The following is a 25,422-nucleotide window of genomic DNA, read 5'->3' on the forward strand; positions in this document are numbered from 1 at the left end:
ATATAAACCATAAACCATTGAATATATATAATAAGTTTAAAATCAAACAGTGAATTATTAAATTAGTTAAATAATGATTTACTAACCATTATCGTATAATAGATATTTAGTTACCTATGTATCAAATTCGTTGAATAAATACAATATTTATAATCTTACAATTTGTAAAACACTATTTAATTTACATTCTTATTGATCATATAAAACATCTTGAATATATTTAGGTACCAATAATTGATTTTATGTTATATTGAAGCATTATTTCAATATTAAGAAAAAGTATAATTTAAATATGTAACATTTAAAGTGTGTGATAATATTAAAACTAATCTATAGATTCAAAAGAAACCCCCTAAATTACGTATGATTAAAAACCTAAATTTTGGTCATTTGACAAGTCCCGTGTAATACACGGGTTCAAAAGCTAGTATATCGTACAATTGTTGGTTTATAAAAGGAAATAAATCTAAATACTGGCAGAGATTACAATAGGGTTGTTCTTCCGAGTTATTATTTTTGGGTTCCGGGTTGTGGACAATCTATATATAATCTAAAATATATATATAAATGAAAACATAAAAATCTTACGTGTGTCGCGATGTGGCCGCTTTCTCTTTTTTTAGAGTCACCAAATTTGTTTTATTTATAAATGGAGCCTTCTCATTCATTTGAACCAAATTCAGGGTATGGGTCTCATTAAACCCAGATATTTCTTAAACGGGTTATAACATCTCATTAAATTAAAAACTAATCTCACCAAATATTTGATATAAAAATCCTATAAAGTAGGGATATACTAAAAATTAATATATGATTTATTTAAAAAAAAGATATATGCTATTTATAATTAAAAAACCAATTTTATAGTAAAAAAAATAGGTTTTGGGTCTCATCAATCCCATACCGTTTTTAAACCGAGTTATAACTTCTCATTTAAGTGTGAAACAATTTATCATCAAACCATAATTATATTATTAACTTTCATACAATAAAAAAATAAAAATTCAAAAAATAATTAAATATTAGAAACAAATAATATGAAACAACCCTCGTAATGCGGGGGATAAAAACTAGTAATATATATAATTAACGAAAGCTTTAAAAGCTCTCTGGTTGTTCCTTACATTATCTCAAGCCACCATATTGCATTATTTATAAATAGAGGTTTCTTACGCATTTTACCCGAATTTATGGGTATGGGTCTTACCAAACACAGGTATTTCATAAACGAGTTATAAAATCGCCAATAATAATAAACACAGGTATTTCATAAACGAGCATATAAACCATAAACCATTGAATATATATATAATAAGTTTAAAATCAAACAGTAAATTAATAAATTAGTTAAATAATGATTTACTAACCATTATCGTATAATAGATATTTAGTTACGTGTGTATCAAATTCGTTGAATAAATACAATATTTATAATCTTACAATTTTTAAAACACTATTTAATTTACATTCTTATTGATCATGTAAAACATCTTGAATATATTTAGGTACCAATAATTGATTTTATGTTATATTGAAGTATTATTTCAATATTAAGAAAATGTATAATTTAAATATGTAACATTTAAAGTGTGTGATAATATTAAAACTAATCTATAGATTCAAAAGAAACCCCCTAAATTACGTATGATTAAAAACTTAAATTTTGGTCATTTGACAACTCCCGTGTAATACACGGGTTCAAAAGCTAGTATATAATACAATTGTTGGTTTATAAAAGGAAATAAATCTAAATACTGGTAGAGATTACATAGGGTTGTTCTTCCGAGTTATTATTTTTGGGTCCGGGTTGTGGACAATCTATATATAATCAATAATATATATAAATGAAAACATAAAAATCTTACATGTGTCGCGATGTGGTCGCTTTCTCTTTTTTCAGAGTCACCAAATTTGCTTTATTTATAAATGGAGCCTTCTCATGCATTTGACCCAAATTCAGGGTATGGGTCTCATCAAACCCAGATATTTCTTAAACGGGTTATAACATCTCATTAAATTAAAACTAATCTCACCAAATATTTGATATAAAAAATCCTATAAAGTAGGGATATACTAAAAATTAATATATGATTTATTTAAAAGAAAGATATATGCTATTTATAATTAAAAAACCAATTTTATAGTAAAAAAAATAAACAGGTTTTGGGTCTCATCAATCCCATACCGTTTTTAAACCGGGTTATAACATCTCATTTAAGTGTGAAACAATTTATCATCAAACCATAATTATATTATTAACTTTCATACAATAAAAAAATAAAAATTCAAAAAATAATTAAATATTAGAAACAAATAATATAAAACAACCCTCGTAATGCGGGGGATAAAAACTAGTAATATATATAATTAACGAAAGCTTTAAAAGCTCTCTGGTTGTTCCTTACATTATCTCAAGCCACCATATTGCATTATTTATAAATAGAGGTTTCTTACGCATTTTACCCGAATTTATGGGTATGGGTCTTACCAAACACAGGTATTTCATAAACGAGTTATAAAATCGCCAATAATAATAAACACAGGTATTTCATAAACGAGCATATAAACCATAAACCATTGAATATATATATAATAAGTTTAAAATCAAACAGTAAATTAATAAATTAGTTAAATAATGATTTACTAACCATTATCGTATAATAGATATTTAGTTACGTGTGTATCAAATTCGTTGAATAAATACAATATTTATAATCTTACAATTTTTAAAACACTATTTAATTTACATTCTTATTGATCATGTAAAACATCTTGAATATATTTAGGTACCAATAATTGATTTTATGTTATATTGAAGTATTATTTCAATATTAAGAAAATGTATAATTTAAATATGTAACATTTAAAGTGTGTGATAATATTAAAACTAATCTATAGATTCAAAAGAAACCCCCTAAATTACATATGATTAAAAACCTAAATTTTGGTCATTTGACAAATCCCGTGTAATACACGGGTTCAAAAGCTAGTATATAATACAATTGTTGGTTTATAAAAGGAAATAAATCTAAATACTGGTAGAGATTACATAGGGTTGTTCTTCCGAGTTATTATTTTTGGGTCCGGGTTGTGGACAATCTATATATAATCTATAATATATATAAATGAAAACATAAAAATCTTACATGTGTCGCGATGTGGTCGCTTTCTCTTTTTTCAGAGTCACCAAATTTGCTTTATTTATAAATGGAGCCTTCTCATGCATTTGACCCAAATTCAGGGTATGGGTCTCATCAAACCCAGATATTTCTTAAACGGGTTATAACATCTCATTAAATTAAAAACTAATCTCACCAAATATTTGATATAAAAAATCCTATAAAGTAGGGATATACTAAAAATTAATATATGATTTATTTAAAAGAAAGATATATGCTATTTATAATTAAAAAACCAATTTTATAGTAAAAAAAATAAACAGGTTTTGGATCTCATCAATCCCATACAGTTTTTAAACTGGGATATAACATCTCATTTAAGTGTGAAACAATTTATCATCAAACCATAATTATATTATTAACTTTCATACAATAAAAAAATAAAAATTCAAAAAATAAATAAATATTAGAAACAAATAATATAAAACAACCCTCGTAATGCGGGTGATAAAAACTAGTAATATATATAATTAACGAAAGCTTTAAAAGCTCTCTGGTTGTTCCTTACATTATCTCAAGCCACCATATTGCATTATTTATAAATAGAGGTTTCTTACGCATTTGACCCGAATTTATGGGTATGGGTCTTACCAAACACAGGTATCTCATAAACGAGTTATAAAATCGCCAATAATAATAAACACAGGTATTTCATAAACGAGCATATAAACCATAAACCATTGAATATATATAATAAGTTTAAAATCAAACAGTGAATTATTAAATTAGTTAAATAATGATTTACTACCATTATCGTATAATAGATATTTAGTTACCTATGTATCAAATTCGTTGAATAAATACAATATTTATAATCTTACAATTTGTAAAACACTATTTAATTTACATTCTTATTGATCATATAAAACATCTTGAATATATTTAGGTACCAATAATTGATTTTATGTTATATTGAAGCATTATTTCAATATTAAGAAAAAGTATAATTTAAATATGTAACATTTAAAGTGTGTGATAATATTAAAACTAATCTATAGATTCAAAAGAAACCCCCTAAATTTCGTATGATTAAAAACCTAAATTTTGGTCATTTGACAAGTCCCGTGTAATACACGGGTTCAAAAGCTAGTATATCGTACAATTGTTGGTTTATAAAAGGAAATAAATCTAAATACTGGCAGAGATTACAATAGGGTTGTTCTTCCGAGTTATTATTTTTGGGTTCCGGGTTGTGGACAATCTATATATAATCTAAAATATATATATAAATGAAAACATAAAAATCTTACGTGTGTCGCGATGTGGCCGCTTTCTCTTTTTTTAGAGTCACCAAATTTGTTTTATTTATAAATGGAGCCTTCTCATTCATTTGACACAAATTCAGGGTATGGGTCTCATCAAACCCAAATATTTCTTAAACGGGTTATAACATCTTATTAAATTAAAAACTAACCTCACCAAATATTTGATATAAAAATCCTATAAAGTAGGGATATACTAAAAATTAATATATGATTTATTTAAAAAAAAGATATATGCTATTTATAATTAAAAAACCAATTTTATAGTAAAAAAAATAGGTTTTGGGTCTCATCAATCCCATACCGTTTTTAAACCGGGTTATAACATCTCATTTAAGTGTGAAACAATTTATCATCAAACCATAATTATATTATTAACTTTCATAAAATAAAAAAATAGAAATTCAAAAAATAAATAAATATTAGAAACAAATAATATAAAACAACCCTCGTAATGCGGGGGATAAAAACTAGTAATATATATAATTAACGAAAGCTTTAAAAGCTCTCTGGTTGTTCCTTACATTATCTCAAGCCACCATATTGCATTATTTATAAATAGAGGTTTCTTACGCATTTTACCCGAATTTATGGGTATGGGTCTTACCAAACACAGGTATTTCATAAACGAGTTATAAAATCGCCAATAATAATAAACACAGGTATTTCATAAACGAGCATATAAACCATAAACCATTGAATATATATATATAATAAGTTTAAAATCAAACAGTAAATTAATAAATTAGTTAAATAATGATTTACTAACCATTATCGTATAATAGATATTTAGTTACGTGTGCATCAAATTCGTTGAATAAATACAATATTTATAATCTTACAATTTTTAAAACACTATTTAATTTACATTCTTATTGATCATGTAAAACATCTTGAATATATTTAGGTACCAATAATTGATTTTATGTTATATTGAAGTATTATTTCAATATTAAGAAAATGTATAATTTAAATATGTAACATTTAAAGTGTGTGATAATATTAAAACTAATCTATAGATTCAAAAGAAACCCCCTAAATTACGTATGATTAAAAACCTAAATTTTGGTCATTTGACAAATCCCGTGTAATACACGGGTTCAAAAGCTAATATATAATACAATTGTTGGTTTATAAAAGGAAATAAATCTAAATACTGGTAGAGATTACATAGGGTTGTTCTTCCGAGTTATTATTTTTGGGTTCCGGGTTGTGGACAATCTATATATAATCTATAATATATATTTAAATGAAAACATAAAAATCTTACGTTTGTCGCGATGTGGTCGCTTTCTCTTTTTTTAGAGTCACCAAATTTGCGTTATTTATAAATGGAGCCTTCTCATGCATTTGACCCAAATTCAGGGTATGGGTCTCATCAAACCCAGATATTTCTTAAACGAGTTATAACATCTCATTAAATTAAAAACTAATATCACCAAATATTTGATTTAAAAATCCTATAAAGTAGAGATATACTAAAAATTAATATATGATTTATTTAAAAAAAAGATATATGCTATTTATAATTAAAAAACCAATTTTATAGTAAAAAAAATAAACAAGTTTTGGGTCTCATCAATCCCATACAGTTTTTAAACCGGGTTATAACATCTCATTTATTTGTGAAACAATTTATCATCAAACCATAAGTATATTATTAACTTTCATACAATAAAAAAAATAAAAATTCAAAAAATAAATTAATATTAGAAACAAATAATATAAAACAACCCCCGTAATTCGGGGGATAAAAACTAGTAATATATATAATTAACGAAAGCTTTAAAAGCTCTCTGGTTCTTCCTTACATTATTTTAAGCCACCATATTACATTATTTATAAATAGAGGTTTCTTACGTATTTGACCCGAATTTATGGGTATGGGTCTTAACAAACACAGGTATTTCATAAACGAGTTATAACATCGCATTAAATTAAAATTAATCTCACCAAATTATTGATGTGAAAATCCTATTAAATAGGGATATACTAAAAATTAATATATGATTTTCTTTAAAAAAATATTATTTATAATTAAGAAACAATTTTATAGTAAAAAAATAAGCGGGTCTTGGGTTCATCAAACCCATATCACTTTTAAATCGGGTTATAACATCTTAGTTATTTATGAAACCCTTTTATCATTAAACTCTAAGTATATTATTAATTTCCTTACAATAAATAAAATTAAACTCCAAAATAGTATATAAATATTAAAAACGAATAATATAAAGTAGCTTCGTAATACGGGGGATAAGAACTAGTTTTAAAATAAATAAGATATTCTATTCTACCTCTCTATATAATTCACACACACACTAGCGGTGTTCTTCAGGGTTATTATTTTTGGGTTCCGGGTTGTCAAATTTGAGCTTAAAACAAATTGATTCAAAACTTGACCCAAATGACTTTGGTTGTTTGGGTTTTGAGTTGAACGGGTTGGGTTAATTTGTTCTGGGTTTCGGATTTAGTTAACAAGTTTAAAAAAATTATTCACCTTTAAGGGTGGAGGGAGTGGGATGGGTACCCCCGAGGGGTACTATTCCTTGCGGGGAACACCGTCGTCACCCATTTTTGTCCCTTCAACGACTTGGCTAGGTTATTATTACCCATGACTTGTTTTATGAATATAGTCGTTCAACATCTATATTTTTGAATTCCGTTAAAATAAATACCTCATATTTTCTATTTTCCTATTTAAATCTCCATCTCTTCCCATTTTCACATAAAATATTCTACAACAATTTTTTCATTCTCTTCAAATTCAAACGATTTTTTATAGAGCAACCGAATCCTCAACCAAAATTCCCAACAAATTGTGTCACAAAGATGGAGCCGTGAAGAAGAAGTAGCGTTAGCTAATGCTTGGGTTTATGTTTTAGAAGAAATGGACCCCATGAAGCAATGCACGTTGGGTTTTTGGCCACGAGTTTGGAACTATTTTGTTTCAGAGGGATGATCAAGCGATCGTACACAACACCAATTGTGTTCGAAATGACGACGCATGATTGTACAAATTAACGCTTGCGATAACGACACGTTTGAACTCATAAGTCATAACAAAAGTAAAAAGCAGATGGAAACATGACGAAAAAAAAAGAAAATGATTACAAAAAAACCCGATGGAATTGAGAATAATATTTTATCTATGTTTTATTTAATAAAATGTTGTTTAATTATCATGTGCTTATAAATCTACAATGTATGCATTTTTATCTATTTTTGAGTTTTTAAATTATAATTTTAGTTATTTTAAATTAGAAAAACAAAATTCTTTTGGGGTAGTTTTGGTTCACCATTGTCAACCGTTAGGATCGTATATGGTAGTTGAGGGTAAAAATGATGTGTCAGTGCATGATTGGTTAGTGCCAAGTCACTACCCTCAGGTGACCACTCCCTCCACCCTAACAAGATCATAAATAAATAAATATTCCAAACATTTATAAAATCATAATCAAATCAAGTTCAACATTTAACCATATGTTTTGAGATTATAATTTATTGAAGAATGATACCAATACTCAATTACAATTTACGCATGCCACGTCTATTAAATATGTTTTGAAAATTGAATTGGAGTCGGCAACGTTAAGGATGGAATCGATTAGTCTTGGATTATCGAATTAAGTCTTCTTAGATAACCCAATCGACATCTTACATAAATGTGTTACAAACATATTTATGTATTATCAATAGCTACATCGGATACATGCAACAATCCTACTTCGGGTTGTTCGGGTATATCCGATATCAGGTATTTCAACCAAAATACCAATCTGACTTTTATCTTAGTTCGGGTTTGGATTTAATCGGCTCAGGCAAATTCTGGTATGGTTATTCAGATCTTCGGTAGCTTTGGGTTGGGTTCGCAATTTAGGTTTGGTTAAAAAAACACCCATACCCTTCCCTCAAGCGAAAGGATGGCAAAGAAACATAAAGCTTTCCTCAGAATAACAAAAAAACAGACCTGAAAGTGATCTGGTAAAGATATCAGCCACCTGAAAGTGCACGGGAACAAACTTAGTATGTAGTTTCCTAGCGGAAACAAACTCACGAAGAAAATGCTAGTCTATATTGGTTTGTTTGGCACGTTTGTGTGAAACTGAATTTTGCTTTAGAGAAATAGCACTTATGTTGGCGTACAATCACAACCAGGTGCCATTGGCATGTAAGTCCCAAAGAATATGGGTGACTCATTTTCTTATACAAGTTTTGAGAAAATGAGAAAAAAACACGCAAATAAGCGACATACTTCCCATAACGGGCCCGTACAAAATTGTTTTATACGCCAGTATAACTTTACTTAAACTGATTAATATGACAATTCTGTGTTATGTTAGAAATATTATACCTGTGTGGCATGCAAACGTTATACTAGCAGTATAATCTCATACTTTCCATAATTTGTATAGATTTGGGGTGGTGCATCTCTAATATCACTAATAAAACGATTTCACAGATTTATCAATTTTGGGGTTAAGGGGGACAAACTGTTAAGGTTCCAATGTCGCTCGTTCAGCCAATAAGCTATTCAAGAAATCTTATATACTTTCCTTTGATTTATTTGGAAGGTACAAAACAAAAGGATTAACAACTCTTGGTGTTGGCAACAATTCCTGACTCAAACAAGTCAATTCGGGTTGGGTCAGTCTCATCAACAATACATATCCAGTTATGGTTATGTAGATGGTAATAAAGATTTTAAGTTATATATATTTAATTATAATAATATTATGGTAGTATTTGGTATGCATTAATGAGATGGTGAATGAAATGAATCATTGTGAGGGAATGAAAAAAATGTGGTTGGGTCAATGAATTGGAATAACCTATTATCATGTCCATTCCATTCTCCACAAAAACACCTCAAATTAATTTCATCGATCCCTATTGTTTTTTTTTTCATTTTATCTCTCATTCACACTATATCAGCTCCATAACCCTCTCACCACCACCACCACCATCCATTGCCCTCTCACCACCATCACGACCACCAACACCACTGCCGCCAACCGCTGCCACCACCAACTACCCACCACAGCCGCCGATAGCCGCCGCCCATTACCATCACCACCAACTATCGTTCCCGGCCATCACCACCCCGCCCGTCGCACGCCACCATTGCCCCTCCGCCCACCACTACCTGCCATCACCACCCATCACCACCACCTAACCACCCATCCCCACCAAGCATCGCTCCCCGCTCACGCCCATCACTATCGCCGCCCACCACCACCACCATTTATGCTTGTCGTCCACCATCACTCGCTACTATTCCCCCCCGGCTTTTATCAGTATACCAAACAACACAAAGTAATAATTCATTCTATTCTAACATGATAACTAGACATCTCAATGGAATGATAATGATCTATTCCATTACTTCGTTCATTCTATTCCATCGCTCATTTCGTTACCTCTAACACACGTACCCATTATCTATGGTTTTTTTGGCTTTTTTTTTTGTTATATATTGATTCAGTCTTGACTCTGCCTTCTAAATCTAGATTGTGTTTAAAGGTGTAATTCCCGTGTAAATGTTCTGTTTGTTTGCTTCTAGTGTGTTTATTTTATTCTCTTTTTTCCTGCTAGCTCAGTGGCGAAGCTTGGACGAAAATGTCGAGGGGGCCGGATGAAAATACGTATTAAAAAAACCGTATATAGAGGGGGCGGGGATCAAATTTTCGGTTGAAAATGGGTAAACTTACAATACGTATAAAAAATGTTAGACGAAATCAGGTAAGTTTATACTAGTGCGTAAAAAATTAGAGGGGTCTGGAGCCACCCCTGGCCCCAACCATCCTTCGCCCCTGTGCCAGCTAGAGCTAATTAATTTTGTTCCAATATGACTACCTTCGTTGCCGGTAAAAAACATATTTTAGCCTCAGCAACAGGTGCTTCGTAATCCGCACCACCGACGATATTAATGTATGCTTTACGAAGATGCTACTTCCACATGGTATTGCGTGCCTGTGTTCATAAAAAAATATGTAGAAACAAGATTTTTACGTTAAATTTTTAATTACAAATATTGTCAGATTAGTTTTTTAATTTTCATCTTGGTATCAGTCATGAAGTTTTCTTAAAAAAAAATAATAATAAATGAATAAAAAAATATTAGTATCGGTGAGAAGGTGTGGATCCTAACTATTTAATTATTACCGCCACTGAACTCTCTCTGTGTATCCTTTTTCTTTTTAACTATATATTTCACTTATACATTAATAAGATATAAGATGAGATTTACATAAATGCCTCATAAGCTGAGAAGTAGGTTTATCTATCTATATAATAAATATAAACGAAAGATAAAAAATCCTACGTGTAGTGATATGATCGCTCCCATTTTTATGAAAGTCACCAAATTACTTAATTTTTAAACGGAGGTTTTTCATGCATTTAACCCGAATTCACGGGTATGGGTTTTAATGTCACACCCTCAAAATCCACTAACGGAGTTTTACCGTCAGAGAGTGTGAACTAACAGGATCGGAATCATTAGTTATAATCAAACATCATATTCAAAGTTTTTAAACCACAAATATTAAAGTTTAATGAATGCGGAAGCGTAAATCATAAGCCAAGTGTTGCGTCACGCAGGACGACTTAAAACCAAATTAATAAAAGTTTAAAAGCAAGTTTTCAAAACGATAGTGTTCAATGAAATGCATGTCCCTATACCGCGCACCCGCCTCGGCTACCTGAGAATAACATACTAAAAGTGTCAACACAGGGTTGGTGAGTTCACATATATAAATAAAGGAAAACGTTTACGTTTAAGTGTTTGCGTTTGCGTTACCAGATAATGTTAAGTCAATTATATATCAATAGGTAGCTAGCCTATAAAACAAGTATTACTAAGTGTTTGACACCGAAGCTGACTGTTTATCATATGTCTTGCCACCATGTCAACCACGACCATGGTAATGTGTTCGCCAAGATTACACCCACTCGACCTACAGTCGAGTTTAGAGTTGGGTGGGGTTTGTCAAACCCAGTAGTACTACTCAACAGTGACTCGTTATTATACAAATACTAAACAGTTCGATGTTATGAAGGACTTTAGTTGGTTTGTTTGCCACTTAGCCTTACAAGCGATATATAACCAATAACAAAATCTAAAGTGTTTGAAGTATGTTATCTCCCCCAAGTAAAAAGCGTTTAAAAGAGTAAAAGGGGAACGTGAAACTCACTGTTTGCGAAGAATACAAAAACAAATCCGAGAGATGCGCGTCAAAGAAAATCCTCACTAGTGCTCTAAAACAAAAATGAGATTCTCTTAAGTATTTAAACTACTATTGAGTCTCTAGACTCGGCACATAATACCTATGCATGAGCTACGTTTCGTGTTTCGTTTGTGAATTATGTGTGACTCGACAAACACATTGGTGACACGTTACATGTGTATACAACTACTTAAGCATCAAATACTAACATTGTACATTACTAGTAAATTATCTCCCCACAAGGGCAATTTGGTCAAAACATGGCAATTATCTATTAACAAACACGTTTCATGTATTTTCACATAGTTCAGCAGCTAGTTTTATCAAGACAGATTTCTACTTGAAAGATTACTCTATTCAACAGATCATAATATATCAACTAATTCACCAAAAATCGTCACAAAAGCACACATGAGTTAGGTTTCCAGAACTATTTTTATTGTATTTTTATTCCACATAGTTTTCTCACAAAGACCAAAACATTATAGTAAACTCACAGCAGTCAAAATCGTGCGCAACAGAATGATATTTATTATTCCCGTTAAATGGTAAATTCAATTAATGCAAGACCAATTGGGTTAGATTCGTAACTCAATATGTTAACTTCCAGAAGTGTAACTAACCCATTTGGTCTTGTAGTTTATGAGATATGATAATTTCAAAACAGCCTAACAGCAGACCCCACAATTCAGACTTGCACTACGTTTTTGTAAAATAATAAAAGTTAATTTTTACACGTCCAAAAATTACAAATTTGGACTCTTTAGAAACTAGACTCAATCTAGTACACTTTAGTGTTAATAATTTCGACTAATTACCACATTAACATCCAGTTATAGTCGTCTAACATCAAATCAACAATCTGTCCAGTACCAGTTTACATCAGAACTCAACATAACAACAATCTATGAACCATAACCCATGCATATCACACTCTAGACACAAGATTTACCAACCATGCATATCAATTTACGTTACACACATAGTTAGGGTTTTACTTGAAAGTTTAAAATCAAAGAACAAGTAATTAACAAGCAATTATAACACAACTAGTTATCAATTCACTAGTAAATCATCATCAAACATACAATCAAACCCTAACTCATCTTAATCATCACTTTCAAGAATTTAGGGTTTTGATTAACCCATTCAATATCAAAATTAAACACATAGAATGCAAAGAGAAGTAGTTAATTACCTAATAGCACCTTAATTCTTCAACAAAAGCTTGAAAATCCTTGTATGTGTGCGTGTGTGCTTACGGCAGCCAAGAAGATAGGGAGAGGGGGCCGATCGGTCTACGGAGAGGGGAGGGAGTGTAGGGTTTTGTTAATTATTATAATAATAATATGTTACACAATGGCCCCTCTACTTTTAGTTATTAATTTTCTAGTGTAAACAATTAGTTCTTGCTTCTTGTCTTTAGCATTACACATAACATATCAAGTAACATATATGTTAACACATAATTATCACGTATTTGTTGTTTTGATGTTTGTCGTTTGTTCACCAATGGTTTGAGTCGACTCGTGTGCGTTTCGGTGCAATCCCGAAAGACTACATGTGTAGTGATTGTCATGCGTCATTTAAAACCCTAGTTTAAATGTAATGAGATGTGCGTTATAGATCAAGTGATCTTAAGTTTGAATTGACGGAGTTTGGATTAACGGAGTTAACCTGAAATTGACGAGTGTCACATTATTCCCATGTTGAATGAATTTTCGTCGCGAAAATTTGAGTCAAGTCGCGATGGGTGTCTGAAAAAGCAAGAAAAAAATTTTCAGTTTGTCATATCATCCCCTAATAGAAAGAAATTTTGTCCTGAAATTTAATTCATACCTCTGGTGATTTCTGACGGTTTTACGGCTTTCGCGGTTTTCGGTGTTTGGTCAACCCTTCAAAAAGGTGAGGATACTTTTTCATCATTTGGTCCTCGCGTTCCCACGTGAACTCTGGTCCACGTCTCGAGTTCCAACGAACCTTAACGATTGGAATTTTGCTGTGCTTGAGTGTTTTGGTTTCCCAATCCAAAACTTCGACTGGTTCTTCGATGAAGCGTAGCTGTTCATCAACTTGCAACTCGCCCAGAGGTACTGCTTGGGTTTCATTGGAAAGGCATTTCTTCAAATTACATGGAATACATTGTGTACGCTACTGAGTTCCGTTGGTAAATCCAGTCGGTATGCTACCGGACCAATGCGCTCAGTTATCCGGTAGGGGCCAACGTATCGTGGATTGAGTTTGTTTCTCCTTCCGAAGCGAACTACACCTTTCAAGGTGAGACTTTGAGTAAAACTTGGTCGTTCACTTGAAATTCAAGAGGCTTTTGGCGTTTGTCGGCGTAACTCTTTTGGCGATCTCGTGCTGCTGCCATGCGGTTTCGGATTTGAACAATCTTTTCAGAGGTTTCAAGTACTAATTCTGGACCAGTGATTTGGCTATCACCCACCTCTGCCCAGCAGAGAGGTGATCGACACTTTCGTTCGTACAACGCTTCAATGCTTGAGTGGTAGCTGTAATTATACGAAAACTCTACCAAAGGCAAGTGAGGTTCCCAACTTTTTCCGAAATCCAACACGCATGCACGCAACATGTCCTCCAAGGTCTGAATGGTGCGCTCACTTTTCCCATCCGTCTGAGGATGGTATGCTGTGCTCATATCAAGGTGGGTGCCTAGCGCACTCTGTAGTGACTTCCAGAAGTGCGAAGTGAAACGGGAATCTCGATCAGATATGATGGAGACAGGCACTCTGTGTCTAGACACTAATTCTTTCATATAGATGCGAGTCAGTCCTTCCATTTTGTCCGATTCCTTGATTGCTAAGAAGTGTGCAGACTTAGTCAACCGGTCAACGATCACCCAGATGGTATCGCATCCCGTCGGTGTTTTGGGTAATCCCGTGATGAAATCCATGGAAATGTGTTCCCATTTCCACGTTGGAAGTTCCGGTTGCTGTAGCAGACCAGATGGTTTCTGATATTCCACTTTGACTCTTGCACAAGTCAAGCATTTGCTCACGTAGGTGGCAATGTCGGCTTTCATGTTTGGCCACTAGTAAAGTGCCTTTAAGTCATGGTACATTTTATCCGAGCCAGGGTGGATAGAATATCGGGACTTGTGTGCTTCGTCCATCACTAGGGTTCTCAACTCTCCGTATCGAGGGACCCAAATCCGGTTTTCAAAATATCGGACCCCGTCCGATTTGGTTTAAAGTTGCTTGTTCATGCCTCGCATGAGTTCTGATGGGAGATTATCGTCTTTCAAGGCTTTGAGTTGAGCATCACGAATCCGATCGGGTAAGTTGACGTGAATCGTGAGTTGTAATGCTCGCACTCGTCTAGGTTTATCGGTTTCTTTTCTGCTGAGAGCATCGGCCACTACATTGGCCTTGCCAGGGTGGTACTTGATGGCACAGTTGTAAGGCCCCGAACCCGGTGGCCCTACTTTCGTGTCGGATTTACTCATAAACACAGTCCTTCAAATCAGAGTTTATTAAAACTTTTCGCGGAATATAAAACATCAATCATTTGTTACAAAACATTAAATCTTTTCTTTGATACCATAACACAAAACTTTATTTTCAAAACATCTTTACTTCTTTCTTCAGATGCCAGCCGTTCAATCCATGCCATGCGTCATCCTCTTGCTAGCTCTGTAATCGGCTCACCTGCGTGCATACTAAAAGTCAGCGACGCTGAGTGAGTTCTAGTTAATCAGGTATCATGCAATTTATTCCCATATATTACTTCCCGTATCCGAAGACACATATTACTACCTTAACCTTGTATAAATATCCATAGGAGGATCGTCACGTAATATTCATTAAAAGAACCATTACCATTACCATACCATATATAATTTCCATAGGAGGAACACTATACTATCCATAGAAGGAACACTTTACTATCCATAAAAGTTACACTATACCTTCCATAAAAGGAACACTATACCTTCCATAAAAGGAACACTATACCTTCCATAAAAGGAACACTATACTTTATTATTTAATATCCATGTAAGGAGCTAGTCACTTCCCTTGACGATACGTGCAATATCAGAAGATCGTTCACGTACCGTCAAGCAATCAATCATATCGATCACATATACCATACACGGCATACACATAAAATTATATCCTTTCGTTCATACTTTCTTACTTTCTTTTGTATTATCTTACTTTCATATCTTACGTTATAGCATTACGCCCTACATTCCTCGAGTATTACTAGGGCTCGGAACCCTCTTCGTAACCATACAACCATACGTTATCATTTCTTTCTTCTATTATCTCTATCATGTTCATACACATGAACATACATAACATACTTACCTTATTCTTAGCGCTGCAACCTGACAGTACGTGCAATATCCGAAGATCGTTCACGTACCATCAAGCAATCATTCATATATTTCACATTATCCATATAAGGCATACACTTATCTCTTAGGATAAGTGTATTAACAAACATATTGAGTATGCACACAGCCCCGAAAACGTAACACATAAATGGGGCTAGAAACTCACCTGAATTCTGCTTCTTTTTCTGATAGCTGTAAATCCCTTCTCTATCTGAGCTCGGCTGACTGTACAAGTTACACGTATCAATACTCGCCTGATCTAATCTGGTGGCCTAGTAGTAGCTTACTTAACTTATCGCTTTTTAATTTATTTTCTAATCAAACTTAGCTCTAGGCGAAGTTAACCTTAGGTGAACTTAGCTGTAGGCGAAGTTACCAGCTAGGCGAACTTAGCTTTACAGCGAAGTTGCCATCAGGCGAACTTGGCTTCAGGCGAAGTTGTCATCAGGCGAACTTGGCCTCAGGCGAAGTTACCAGTTAGGCGAACTTAACTTTACAGCGAAGTTGCCATTAGGCGAACTTAGCTTGCAGGCGAAGTTCATCAGGCGAACTTAGCTTGCAGGCGAAGTTCATCGCGTTGAAGGCGAAGTTGCCCAGATGCAGGCGAAGTTACCCAGACAGCCGCTGTTCGGTTTCTTTCCAGCATTTTGAGCATTTTTAACACCCTTGCTATGGTTCAATATCACCCACTACGCTTCCCGACCATCCTCGGTCGCTTATACACTAAAAAGCTTGGATCTTTAAACCTTAAAGGTCAAGAATCATACCTTTTTGAGCTTGTTTAGATCTTGTTTAACTTGCTAGCACACTAATCTCGCTCTCTCGGACCTGCCCGACTCTTCCCTTGGCTCGGCCGGCCGGCGGCGGTAGGTGTGTGGTGTGTGTGTGTGTGTTAGGGAGTTTGGTGAAAATGAAGATATTTTGGGATTTTGGGGGTGTTTATATCCCTGAAATCCCATTCTCATTTAACCCATCTTAATTAATCCACGTCCAAGACCCACGTCCATTACCCGACACTAGCCCGACCCATACCAACCTCTATTCTTTTATTTATTTCCTGATAACCCGAGTAACTTTCCCCCTATTATTAAGTAATATAATTAATATTATTTTGGAATTTTCGGGATGTTACAAGTCTTCCCTCCTTAAAGAGGTTTCGTCCCCGAAACCTAACTTATTCCCTACAAAAGGAAAACTTCTTATATTTACACACTTTATTGAATCGCCTTCGTTTTCTGAGTTATCCTTCTTACTTCCGACTTTGCAGTCATCGAATGGTGGTCATGTGTATTAGCTATTTAAGGTAGCTTATCCATGAGGCCCTCAATGTACCAAGTCTCGTTTCGATCTTTAAGAGGCTTTGTCTTATATCATATTAGTGCTAAAGCCTAAGTCGACACTCTATCACAACACGTCAATTTATCATGACTAACATGCATTCAGACAATTCGCACCATAATTAATAAACACCAGTCTAAATTTCAACATAAATCAACACGCATCGAGTCATCAATAAGTTACACATAGATTTAATACTTATAGCTAGCATCTAGCCTTCTTGAATGGCTTCTCTAAGCATACGGAGGAATCTGTTAAACCTCAAGCACTCTTCTCTCCTTCATGTCCTCCCTTTGGCTTCTTGCAATCCCTTGCTAGGTGCCCACGTCCTCCACAGTTGTGACACCTATGGTAATCATTACATTCCCAAGAGGAATGTCCTGCTCTTCCACACCTGTAGCAAACACCTAATCCCTTTCTGCACTCTCCGGGGTGTCTCTTCCCACATTTTTCACAAGCAGTGAACCCCTCTTGCCTTGCCTTCTTTTTGCGTGGATCCACCTCATTGGCTTCCTCTGGTTCTGGGGTTGGGTTCTTTTTCTTCGGTTCCATCTTCTCCCCTTCACAGTTGGCAAGGTCCTCATAAATCATCTCGGCCAATTCCACGGCCGAGTCAAATGTTGCGGGCTTACTAGACTTAACCAAAGTGCGAACATTCCGCGGAAGTCCCCTTACGTAACACTTGATCCTTTTAGCTTCGGTGTTCACCATGTCAGGTACCAACCTAGACATGCGGTTGAATTCAGTAGTATACTCCCGTTGTGTCATCTCTCCCGCTTTCAAATTCAGAAACTTCATCTCCACTCTTTCAACTTCTGTATCAGCGCAGAACCTCTTCATCACCATGTCCTTCAGGTCATTCCAACTCATCGCCTTGATCTCTTCACGGGTCTTCCTCTGCTCCACACTCTCCCACCAATACATAGCCTCATCTTCAAAAGATTGAGTGGCATAACCGACAGCTTGGTCAGGACGGCACTCGCTAATGCGGATAACCTTATCCATGGCGGTTATCCACTGAAGAGTAGCGATTGCGTCTCCTAAACCAGTCAGCTTAGGCGGGTCACAACCTTTGAAGGACTTATAGTTGCAACCGCCTCGGCCCCTCTTCCTATCATCATCTTTCACAGACTTTACCTCACTCGAGTCACCCCTTTCCCTCTCGTCATCCTTTCTATTATTACCACCTGCCCCTTCAATGGTTCGTTCACGGCTTCCAGCAGATCCTTCGGGATTCAGGTTCTTCACAGCAGCAACTACAGCTTGAACAATGGCTGCTTGAACTGCAGGGCTAAGTTGAACTTCTTCGTTGTTGTTCTGGTCTCCTCCAGCGGCGCTCCCTTCATCTTCGGTGTGGGAAGCTTCTTCTACCGAGGGTTTCCGGACAAGACGAGGCTTGCCACGACGTCCAGTGCGACCCCCAGTTCCCACCACTTCTCCAGCTCCAGCCATCAGTATTCTTAAAGGGACAACACAAACATCATAACTCAAGGAACTATTTAGTACAAGGATAGCAAGGCTAACAGGTAATAACAGTGGCCAGCTGTGACTAGCTGATCACGTTGCTTTCCGTGTCCTATTCTCTTCCCTTTATGAGTCTATTTGTGCTGGTTCTACTTAAGCAGTTAGTCAAATCAAACAATCAATTACTTCTATCCTTATCATTCACGTATCTTTTCTTTCTCATTAACATATATCATTTAATCATACACCTTACCTTTACTGATTTTTTTGCTTGAGCGACACATGACATTCTTGAACTGGCATCTTCTTTCTTTTCTTACTTAAATCCCATTCTCTGTTCGAGTCTAAGCATGTAGGATGCTTAAATCTCTCGAACTTATGCTCTGATACCAACTTGTAAGGCCCCGAACCCGGTGGCCCTACTTTCGTGTCGGATTTACTCATAAACACAGTCCTTCCAATCAGAGTTTATTAAAACTTTTCGCGGAATATAAAACATCAATCATTTGTTACAAAACATTAAATCTTTTCTTTGATACCATAACACAAAACTTTATTTTCAAAACATCTTTACTTCTTTCTTCAGATGCCAGCCGTTCAATCCATGCCATGCGTCATCCTCTTGCTAGCTCTGTAATCGGCTCACCTGCGTGCATACTAAAAGTCAGCTACGCTGAGTGAGTTCTAGTTAATCAGGTATCATGCAATTTATTCCCATATATTACTTCCCGTATCCGAAGACACATATTACTACCTTAACCTTGTATAAATATCCATAGGAGGATCGTCACGTAATATTCATTAAAAGAACCATTACCATTACCATACCATATATAATTTCCATAGGAGGAACACTATACTATCCATAGAAGGAACACTTTACTATCCATAAAAGGAACACTATACCTTCCATAAAAGGAACACTATACCTTCCATAAAAGGAACACTATACTTTATTATTTAATATCCATGTAAGGAGCTAGTCACTTCCCTTGACGATACGTGCAATATCAGAAGATCGTTCACGTACCGTCAAGCAATCAATCATATCGATCACATATACCATACAAGGCATACACATAAAATTATATCCTTTCGTTCATACTTTCTTACTTTCTTTTGTATTATCTTACTTTCATATCTTACGTTATAGCATTACGCCCTACATTCCTCGAGTATTACTAGGGCTCGGAACCCTCTTCGTAACCATACAACCATACGTTATCATTTCTTTCTTCTATTATCTCTATCATGTTCATACACATGAACATACATAACATACTTACCTTATTCTTAGCGCTGCAACCTGACAGTACGTGCAATATCCGAAGATCGTTCACGTACCATCAAGCAATCATTCATATATTTCACATTATCCATATAAGGCATACACTTATCTCTTAGGATAAGTGTATTAACAAACATATTGAGTATGCACACAGCCCCGAAAACGTAACACATAAATGGGGCTAGAAACTCACCTGAATTCTGCTTCTTTTTCTGATAGCTGTAAATCCCTTCTCTATCTGAGCTCGGCTGACTGTACAAGTTACACGTATCAATACTCGCCTGATCTAATCTGGTGGCCTAGTAGTAGCTTACTTAACTTATCGCTTTTTAATTTATTTTCTAATCAAACTTAGCTCTAGGCGAAGTTAACCTTAGGCGAACTTAGCTGTAGGCGAAGTTACCAGCTAGGCGAACTTAGCTTTATAGCGAAGTTGCCATCAGGCGAACTTGGCTTCAGGCGAAGTTGTCATCAGGCGAACTTGGCCTCAGGCGAAGTTACCAGTTAGGCGAACTTAACTTTACAGCGAAGTTGCCATTAGGCGAACTTAGCTTGCAGGCGAAGTTCATCAGGCGAACTTAGCTTGCAGGCGAAGTTCATCGCGTTGAAGGCGAAGTTGCCCAGATGCAGGCGAAGTTACCCAGACAGTCGCTGTTCGGTTTCTTTCCAGCATTTTGAGCGTTTTTAACACCCTTGCTATGGTTCAATATCACCCACTACGCTTCCCGACCATCCTCGGTCGCTTATACACTAAAAAGCTTGGATCTTTAAACCTTAAAGGTCAAGAATCATACCTTTTTGAGCTTGTTTAGATCTTGTTTAACTTGCTAGCACACTAATCTCACTCTCTCGGACCTGCCCGACTCTTCCCTTGGCTCGGCCGGCCGGCGGCGGTAGGTGTGTGGTGTGTGTGTGTGTGTGTGTTAGGGAGTTTGGTGAAAATGAAGATATTTTGGGATTTTGGGGGTATTTATATCCCTGAAATCCCATTCTCATTTAACCCATCTCAATTAATCCACGTCCAAGACCCACGTCCATTACCCGACACTAGCCCGACCCATACCAACCTCTATTCTTTTATTTATTTCCTGATAACCCGAGTAACTTTCCCCCTATTATTAAGTAATATAATTAATATTATTTTGGAATTTTCGGGATGTTACAACAGTCATAATCCTTAAGTTGCTCGACCCAACGACGCTGTCGCATGTTCAGCTCCTTCTGATCGTAGATATGCTGGAGACTCTTGTGGTCGGTGTAAATGGTAAACTTGGTACCGTATAAGTAATGCCTCCATAACTTAAGAGCAAACACCACAGCTCCGAGTTCCAGGTCATGGGCCGTGTAGTTCTTCTCATGGATCCGTAGTTGTCGAGAGGCATAGGTTATAACCTTCTCGAGTTGCATCAACACGCAACCGAGACCCTGTATCGATGCGTCACAATGCACCTCAAAATTCTCCGTTCCCTCGGGGAGGGCTAGGATAGGGGCACTACTGAGTTTGGTTTTTAACTGTTGGAAGGCGGATTCTTGTGCGTCACCCCAATTGTACTTAGTACCCTTATGTGTCAATGCGGTGAGTGATTGAGAAATCTTGGAAAATCCCTCAATAAAACGCCGGTAGTAGCCGGCCAGTCCTAGGAATTGTCGCACCTCAGTAGGAGTCTTAGGTGCTTCCCAGTTTTTGATGGCCTCTACCTTGCCGGGATCGACATGGATTCCATTCTCATTGATCACATGTCCTAAGAAGTGAACCTCGCGAAGCCAAATTCGCATTTCGAGAGTTTAGCGTACAGTTGTTCCTTCTTCAGCAATTCTAAGATCGACCTCAGGTGTTCTTCGTGGTCGGTCTTGTTCTTGGAGTAGACGAGGATATCATCAATAAAAACAATCACAAACTTGTCGAGGTATGCCTTGCATACTCTGTTCATGAGATCCATGAATACGGCTGGTGCGTTGGTTAAGCCAAAAGGCATAACTGAAAACTCGTAGTGACCGTACCGAGTTATGAAAGCCGTCTTTGAAATGTCTTCTTCGCGCACTCTTAATTGATGGTAACTAGACCTCAGATCGATCTTCGAGTAGTAACTCGATCCTTGCAGCTGGTCGAAGAGATCATCAATTCGGGGTAAGGGATAAAGGTTCTTAACCGTCACCTTGTTCAGTTCTCGGTAGTCGATGCACATGCGGAAAGTCCCGTCCTTCTTTCGAACAAATAAGACAGGAGCTCCCCATGGTGATGAGCTGGGTCGGATAAAACATTTATCCAACAAATCTTGTAATTGAGTGGACAACTCTTGAAGCTCCGCCGGTGCAAGCCAATACGGGGCTCGTGCTATGGGTGCTGCACCGGGGGCCAATTCGATTTGGAACTCGACTTTCGAATAGGTGGGAGTCCAGGAAAATCCTCCGGGAAGACTTCCGGAAAATCTCGCACAATCGGTATGTCTTCGATTCGCTTCTCCTCCGCGGGTTTCTCGACAATATGGGCTAAAATTGCTGGATGACCCTTTCGTAAATATTTCTGCTCCTTCATGAGGGTGATGATGCTGGTGGTCATGCCGCTCTTCTCGCCCTGGAACGAAATGATTTCACCGGAAGGGGTAGTGATGTGGACTATCTTTTCGTGACATATAATCTCCGCTCGGTTCTCGGATAGCCTGTCCATGCCGACAACGACATCGAAACTACCAAGTGTAAAAGGTATGAGGTCGATATCAAAAGTATGACCCGACAGTTTCAACTTACATCCCGCTAGTACATGAGTTGTTTCTATAGACTTACCGTCGGCTAATTCAACAGGAAACTTAGCATCTAACGGGGTTGGAGTTAAGTCTAAGAGTTTACTAAAGGCTTTCGATATAAAACTGTAACGATTCCGGCAAAATCAGGTATACCCTAACCGGTATATACTATTTATGTGTTATTTAACAATGAATATATGAATTATAATGCGTTTATACGAGTATGTATGATTCACAGTACGGATTATACTCGGTTATACAGTTAATCGTATTGGAAATACGACTAACTGATTAACGGTTATTGAAACCCGAACGAATCAAGGATTACATTATAGACGAGATATATGATATTTAATGATGTTTACGAAGTATTAAAGCTTCGGGATAAGTGAATTAAAGCACAGAAAAAGAATTTTCGATTTAATGGTACGTCGGTACGTTAAACGAAACCTTTAATACCAAACCGAGCAAGAGACGATCGATCAAGCCGAAAAAGATGCGCAATTATTAATAATATGATGTTTTAAGTTAATAAAAGTCATGGTTTAAGTTTTTTAAAGTTTTTAAATTGGTTTTATATAAATTTCATTTTTAAGCCGAAAACGACCGTTTTAGCCTCGTTTTAAGTTAAATTAAACATTTAACCGAAAAACGAACTGAACCAGATTATCCAAAACATTATCCGGATTTCCAAAATCTAAATGAGTGGCTAGAAATGGAAAGGTGGGTCCCACCCCACCTCCCCTCTTTGGTCCGATCGGCTTGGGGGTATAACCCCTAGCCTTTGTTATTTTTATTTTGTAAACAACATTTCAACATTCATCAATTCTCTCCACATTATGAACTAAAAACCCGGATTTGTAGCAAGAAAAGCAAGGTAAAAATCGAGTCATTTATGTTTTCATCTTCTTTTCTTGAGTTTATTTGCAAGAAAATGAGGTTCCAAGTAAAAAAGGGTGAAAACCCGAGATGGAAACCGATTCTTGCATGATCAAGTGATGTATATGGGTTATACAAGGGATCTTGGTCCAAGAAAGGAGTTAAACGAACCGAAAACGAATTTTTACGGTTTAAATCTTTGTTTTTAAACCATAACCGAACCCATGAAAGAAATGGCTTGATTGTGGGTGTAACTTGCTTGGTGTGGTGTTATTGTGCTTGTAGGTGTTGTATCTAGTTGTTAACAAAGGCTAGAAAGCAAGATCCTTGCGATTTGAAGCTAAAAACACAAGGTAGTTCGGTTTTTGTATGGTGTATGTGTTTTGGACAGATTGTGGTACATTTAGAGTTAGGATACGAAATTTCATAGAGATGATCTAAACATGAAAATATGAGATCTGTGAAAATTTGGTAATTTTTGGACAAAGGATGCATATTTGGTGAATTTAATGCTCGGTTTTGGCTAAAAATGGTGAAAAATATTTAAATATCATGATAAATTCTGGAAAATTCCAGATAAGTTTTTTATAACATGTAAAAGTGACACACAAAATTTTAGGTCAGTTGGAGAAGTCTAAGTAGGCTTTTCGGTTAAACGAGTTCTAGGGTTTTCTAGCTCGGTTTTAGTGAAAATAGCATGTAAAAAGAGATTTTGGTTCTGGAAAAATTACAGGGGACCATGTGGATGGCAGGGGTCATCCAGGAAAAAATTGGGAATTTTCTAAGGTCGTTTGGTATTTACGACATATTTAGTGTTTAAATGGTGTTTAAAAATAGATAAATAAACTTTAAATATAAAAATTAATTCTGGAAATATTTTTATAAAATTCCCCACTGTCAAAAAGTGGTTTGTACAAAATTTCAAGATCCGAGATTAAACGGATAATTATTTGTGCTAAAAAGAAAATAAAAACAAACTTTTAAAGTTTAAAAAGCGTAAACCGGTAAAGTTCGCATAAACGAGCTGACTGGTGTATAAAAACCCTAAAAATGAACTGTTTTCATATAACTGAGTTAAACAGGTAAAAATAAATCATCCGAAAATAATTCGGATGATTTGAGTAATTTTATCCGATTTAACAGTTTCCGGTACACTAAAGACGGAAACGGGTCCCGCTGCCAATCGGGGCGTCTAAGCCGAGCTCTAATTTCACAACTTTAATTAAATTATCAGTCAACAACTATTTTCAGGTCGTGTGTGACCAAACTCATTTTTGGAACGTAAAAACGGATAACCGTGCTAGGCACGCAAAACGGGGAAAACGAACTAATAGTAATTTTAACTATTGAACTCTAAATGATATCACAATCTGAGTCCGGAGAAGTGTTTCTGGGTTAACATTGCCCCCGGAACGGGTACAGTACTGGGTTAACAGTGTCCCCAGATGTACCGGTTAACACGGTTAAAGTTATATTAATAGTGATTGTATAGTAACGAACTTAGGGATCGTATTACAGATCCGGATTAGTAGCTGCGTACCGTGTTACCTACTTGCTTGCGAAAGGTGAGTTTCACGAGCCCCTTTTTCTGAATTGTTTTTAAATATTTTCTCGGGGCGGGAAGCATGTTACTATTAAAATGTTTAAGTACATACTGAACGCATGGATTTGCGTGTATT

The sequence above is a fragment of the Bidens hawaiensis genome, unplaced genomic scaffold, assembly GCF_021521415.1.
Source record: "Bidens hawaiensis isolate Kalapana, Puna unplaced genomic scaffold, B.hawaiensis_p1.1 tig00035612_1, whole genome shotgun sequence".
Classification (NCBI taxonomy): domain Eukaryota; kingdom Viridiplantae; phylum Streptophyta; class Magnoliopsida; order Asterales; family Asteraceae; genus Bidens; species Bidens hawaiensis.